We start from the raw sequence: 6,157 nt of genomic DNA, 5'->3' as shown, positions 1-6,157 counted from the left end.
CTTTTTTTTTTTTTTGAGTTAGAGTCTCACTCTGTCACCCAGGCTGGAGGGCAGTGGCATGCTTCCAGCCACCGCAACCTCAACCTACTAGGCTCAGGCGATCCTTCCACCTCAGACTTCCAAGTAGCTGGAACTACTGGCACGTGCCACCACGCCCAGCTAATTTTTTGATTTATTGTAGAGATGAGCTCTCACTAAGTTGCCCAGGCTGGCCTCGAACCTGCTGACTCAGGCAGTCCTCTCATCTTGGCCTCCAAAGTGCTGGGACTATAGACGTGAACCACTGTGCTCAGCCTCAAAACACTTCTTAATCACCTTATTAATTTTTATTTCCATCAGCTCCAACTTGGTGATACTGATTGATGAATAATGATTGCTTTATTTTGTTGACATTAGTATAATGCTTTTATTCCAATGATGTTTCAATGAGCTATTCTTGTGTTAGTTTAGGCAGTGCATTCTGCAATCTCCTCCAAGCTAACCACATCCTAAATAATCAACATACCACTAAATCCAAAAGTAACCTAAATACATGATGAATTGGGTAGGAATAAGTCTCCCAGGATTCTGTACACATATTCCCAGAATAAAAAGTATTCAGTTTCTATGAGAAAAGAAAACTGTAAAAATGGGTGAGTTAATGTGGCATTCTCATAAAAGGACAATGGAATGCTGAAAGAAGTCTTTCATTAAGATTTCTTCATTTACCCTAGACTTGACCTATAGATATGATGTAACAGAAGCTCAGAGATTCTGAGCTGGGCATGGTGGTGCATGCCTATACTTGTAGTCCAGCAACTTAGGAGGCTGAGGTGGGAGCATCACCTGAGCCCAGGAGTTTGAGGCCATCCTGGGCAACATAATGGGACCCTCTCTCAAAGGGGGAAAAAAAGAGAGAGAGAGAGAAAGATAGAGGGATCTTAAAGTTTATCAAGCAAAAGAAGGATCAGAGAATGTAATTGAAGGGTTACTCTTGACAGTAAAAAAAGTGTTGCAAGCAAAACCTCAATTCCTCAACCAACTCGTTTTTGACAAGGCCTCCACCACCAACCACTGGGGAGACAAGAACCTATTCAGTAAACAGTGCTCGGAAAACTGGCTGACCACATGCAGAAGATTGAAACAGGACCCCTACCTATCACCAAACACAAAAGTCAACTCTAAACGGATCAAAGACATAAATGTAAAACCTCAAACTATAAGAATCTTAGAAAGCGCAGGAGATACTTTTACAGAAATTGGAGTAGGCAACCAATTCCTGATCAAAACCCCAGGTGTCCATGCCATGAGAGATAAGATGGACAAGTGGGACCTCATTAAACTGAACAGCTTTTGCAAAGCAAACTAAATCATCAAGAGAGTTGGGAAGCCAGGTGTGGTGGCTCACACCTGTAATCTCAGCACTTGGGAGGCCCAAGGCAAGAGGATTCCCTGAGACCAGGGGTTTGAGACCAGCCTGGGCAACTTGGTGAGATCTTGTCTCTACAATAAAACAAAAAATTAGCTGGGTGTGGTGGTACATGCCTGTGTTCTTCTCAAAAGAAGTCATTTGGAAGGCTGAGGTGAAAGGATCGCCTGAGCCCAGCAGGTTGAGGCTGCAGTGGCCATGAGTGTGCCACTGTATTCCTGCCTGGGTGACAGTGAGACTCCGACTCAAGGAAAAAAAAGAGAGAGAACAGAGAGACAGCCCACAGAATGGGAAAAAATATTTGCCAATTGCATGTCTGACAAAGGCATAACATCCAGGATCTACAAGGAACTCAACCATGCAAAAGGAAAAACAAACATCCTTATTAAAAAGTGGACAAAAGAGCCGGCTCGGTGGCTCAGCCTGTAATCCCGCGCCTTGGGAGGCTGAAGTGAGTGGATTGCCTGAGCCTGCGGGTTCGAGACCTGCCTGGGCAATTTGGTGAGACCTCATCTCTACAATAAATCAAAAAATTAGCCGGGCGAGGTAGCGAGTGCCTGTAGTTCCAAGCTACTTGGAAGGCTGAGGCGGAAGGATCGCCGGAGCCCAGCAGGTCGAGGCTGGGGTGGCCAGGAGTGGCCGCTGCACTCCAGTCTGGGCGACAGAGTGAGACTCCAACTCAAAAAAAAAAAAAAAAAAAGTGGACAAAAGACATGAAAAGACACTTCTCAAAAGAAGACATATGAGGCTTAGCTTGGTGGCTCAGCCTGTAATCCCAGCCCTTTGGGAGACTGAGGCTAGTGGATTGCCTGAGCCTGCAGGTTTAAGACCAGCCTGGGCAACTTGGTGAGACCTTGTCTGTACAATAAATAAAAAATTAGCTGGGCATGGTGGCCCGTGCCTGTAGTTCCAGCTACTTGGAAGGCTGAGGTAGAAGGAGCGCCAGAGCCCAGCAGGTTGATGCTGGGGTGGTGGTGAGCATGCCACTGCACTCCAGTCTGGGCGATGGAGTGAGACTCCAACTCAAAAAAAAAAAAAAAAAAAAAAGAAGACATATGAGCAGCCAGCAGATGCTCAGCCTCACTAATCATCAGAGAAATGCAAATCAAAACCACATTGAGATACCACCTAACCCCAGTAAGAATAATAATCATTAATAAAACAAACCACAACAGATGCTGGCGGGGATGTGTAGAAAAGAGAACACTTCTATCCTGCTGGTGGGAATGGAAACTACTTCAACCTCTGTGGAAAATAGTGTCGTGATTTCTAAAATAACTAGGAATTGCCCTTCCATATGATCCAGCAATCTCCCTAGTGGGAATATACCCAGAGGAATTGAAAGCATTCTACGAAAAAAATAACTGCACATGCATATTTATTGCAGCACTATTCACAATAGCAAAAACATGGAACAAACCATGCTGCCCATCAAAACTGGATTGGATAAAAAAATGACCACACATACCCAAAGAAATATTATACAGTCATAAAAAAGGACAAACATATGGATTTCTCAGCATCTTGGATGGATTTAGAGTCAGTAATACTCAATAATCTAGCACAGAAACAAGAACAGAGTACCACATGTTCTCACCCATAAGTGGACCCTGAACATTTACCATAATACTATAAGAAAGGGATTGGCAGTAGTGGGACACTGCCAGAGTAGAGGAGAAACACAGCATCAATTAGAATACCTAATCTCAAACCAGGTAAAGTGGGGGCCAAAGGGAGGCCCAAACTTTACCTGTATGATGTCCACTTGTATACCTAATCCTGAATTGTACCCCACATCTTTAAAATAAAATATATGAAAAAAAGAGAGAAAGCCGGGCTCGGTGGCTCAGCCTGTAATCCCCTGCCTTTGGGATGTTGAGGTGAGTGGATTGCCTGAGCCCGCGGGTTCGAGACTCGCCTGGGCAACTTGGGGAGACCTCATCTCTACAATAAATCAAAAAATCAGGCTGGCGTGGTAGCACATGCCTGTAATTCCGGCTCCTCGGAAGGCTGAGGCGGAAGGATCACCAGAGCCCAGCAGGTCGAGGCTGCGGTGGCCAAGAGCGGCCACTGCACTCCAGTCTGGGCGACAGAGTGAGACTCCAACTCAAAAAAAAAAAAGAGAGAGTTGCCTGCACAAATATATTGAAGAAAAAATAAGAAAAGGAATATATATGTATTATTAGCACAACTGAATATAGGACTAAATATAGCACTGTATACTACAGGACTAAATAAGCTTAAAGCATGTCGACGCGATTAGAAAGTTAAAGTTGTATAAATGCATTGAAAATATTTATTCATATTTTTTCTCAAATAGGACTAGGTGATAGCTCTGGGCAAAAATCTTTCTACTTGGAATACATTTATTTTAAGACATAGGTTAAGCCGGGCTCGGTGGCTCAGCCTGTAATCCCGCGCCTTTGGGAGGCTGAGGTGAGTGAATTGCCTGAGCCAGCGGGTTCAAGACCCGCCTGGGCAGGCGAGACCTCATCTCTACAAAAAATCGGCCAGGCGTGGTAGCACGCGCCTGTAATTCCGGCTACTCAGAAGGCTGAAGCGGAAGGATCGCCGGAGCACAGCAGGTTGAGGCTGTGGTGGCCAGGAGTGGCCACTGCACTCCAGTCTGGGTGACAGAGTGAGACTCCAACTCAAAAAAAAAAAGATATAGGTTAGTTACAGACATGAGAAACTGTTCTCCAAGTGTTAATATCATTAAATAATACATTTTATAATAATATACTAGAACTTTACTATAACATTCCTGCTGAGTTATGAAATTTCTTATAAGGTAAATCCAAACGGGACATCATCTGCAGCTGTTTATGATCATAAATGTCAGACTTTTGTAATGCACCATAATTCTTTTTAACATTGTCCTGGGAGGAAACATATTCAGAAAAAAAAGTGTATTTTTTCCTCTAAGAACAAGACCTAAGAAGAAATTATTTATAGTAATTATGAATTCATTTTCTCTTTATTTTTTAGTTGCAAGCAACCATAGGAAAAAATATATATATACTATGTAATAATAATTAGTATATACAGTACTGGGGGAGACCAAAAAAAAAACCCCAGAATTTATTTATAAAAACTTGTGTATTTCTTCTTACATATTTCTTTTATCTTTTTTTTTTTTGAGTTGGTGTCTCATTCTTGTCGCCCAGGCTGGAGAGTAGGGGCATGCTCACAGCCACTGCAACCTTGACCCACTGGGCTAAAGTGATCCTTTCACCTTGGCCTTTCAAGTAACTGGAACTATAGATGCACGCCACCACACCCAGCTAGTTTTTTGTGATTTATTGTGGAGACAAGGTCTTACCAAGTTGCCCAGACTGGTCTCAAATCCCTGGGCCCAGGCAATCCTCTTGCCTTGGCCTCCCAAGTGCTGGGATTACAGGCTGAGCCACCATGCCTGGCTTATTCTTACTTATTTCAACTTCAGTCACCTTCAAAGTTCTCTCTGTTTGATGCAATACACCTATGGAGACACTTTTCCCATTGCTCAAAACAGTTTTTGAAGTCGTCAATTTGATACCTTTTTGTGCTTCTGTTGTTTTTTGTTTCACTTCTTTCACATCAGTGAAACATTTCCCTTTGAGGGCTTTTTTAAATCGGAGAAACAAAAAAAAGTCATTCAGGGTGAGATCGGGTGAATAGGGAAGGTGAGGCATGGGGTCATGCCATTTTTGGGTCAAAAACTGCTGAACACTCAGTGCGGTTTAGGTAGGTGCCCTAGTGAATCCTCCGTCATGAAATGGCTGAAATGCAGCCTCTCACAATGCTAGCTGGTACACCAATGCCCATGGATTTCTAGAACACTTACCTAGCAGGGAAGCCTGTATTACAAGGGGCCCACCCTCCAAAAGATCATTCCATTTTTTGGCGGGGGAGGGTTCCCCTTATGTATAATTGTTAAAGCAAACCACAGAATGAGAGTTGCTCAGTTTGGAAGTCTCAGAATTTCTACACAAAAAGACGTGAAGAGGGCCAATCTCTGTGGCTTATGCCTTAATCCCGTTTTGGGAGGCCAAGGCAGGAGGATCACTAGAGGCCAGGGGTTTGAGACTAGCCTGGGAAACATAGTGAGACCCTTATCTCTAAAAATAAATAATAAAATTTAAAAATTAACCAGGTGTGGTGACACACTCCTCTAGTTCCAACTGCTCAGTAGGCTGAGGTGGAAGGATCACTTGAGCCTAGTTTAAGGTTGCAGTAAGCTATGACCCTGGGTGACAAAGTGATACTGTACCTCAAAAAAAAAAAAAAAAAAAAGACAAGAAAAAGAAGAAGAAAAGAAAACAAAAGAAACTAGGAAAGTAATTTGTTTACTTTGTCTCCTCTTCCCCATTCTATTAAAAGTATACTTTTGAACAGTTAACATTAGGTAGCAATACTTTATATGTTTTAGCTAATTAGATATGACAAATTTTTAACCTGCTTTTTTCTTTTTCTTTGTGGTTGGGAAGTTCCCTGGCACAGAAAAGATCTAAGATCCCAATCCTACCGGTCTGGTAATTATTGGCTGTCTGATTTTGGGTTACTTATCTTCTGTAAGTTTCAATTTCCTGGTTCCTAAAATAGATATAAAAATAGCTTCTTAGCCGGCCTCGGTGGCTCAGCCTGTAATCCCAGCACTTTGCCAGGCTGAGGTGAGTGGATTGCCTGAGCCCGCGGGTTCGAGACCCTCCTGGGCAACTTGGTGAGACCTCATCTCTACAATAAAATCAAAAATCAGCCGGGCGTGGT

At 43.1% G+C, this 6,157-nt stretch overlaps 1 protein-coding gene across 1 annotated transcript in view; it reads right to left on the bottom strand.

Annotated features, from left to right (window-relative positions):
- TNFAIP6 (TNF alpha induced protein 6) overlaps nt 1-6,157 on the bottom strand; it is a 23,975-nt gene that overhangs the window by 9,213 nt on the left and 8,605 nt on the right. The gene's annotated exons all lie outside the window — the stretch shown is intronic.

This window comes from Carlito syrichta, unplaced genomic scaffold, assembly GCF_000164805.1.
Source record: "Carlito syrichta isolate Samal-C Ts95f unplaced genomic scaffold, Tarsius_syrichta-2.0.1 Scaffold303009, whole genome shotgun sequence".
Taxonomy (NCBI): domain Eukaryota; kingdom Metazoa; phylum Chordata; class Mammalia; order Primates; family Tarsiidae; genus Carlito; species Carlito syrichta.
The sequence above is the reverse complement of the archived record's forward strand: the minus strand, read 5'-3'. Positions and strand labels throughout refer to the sequence as shown.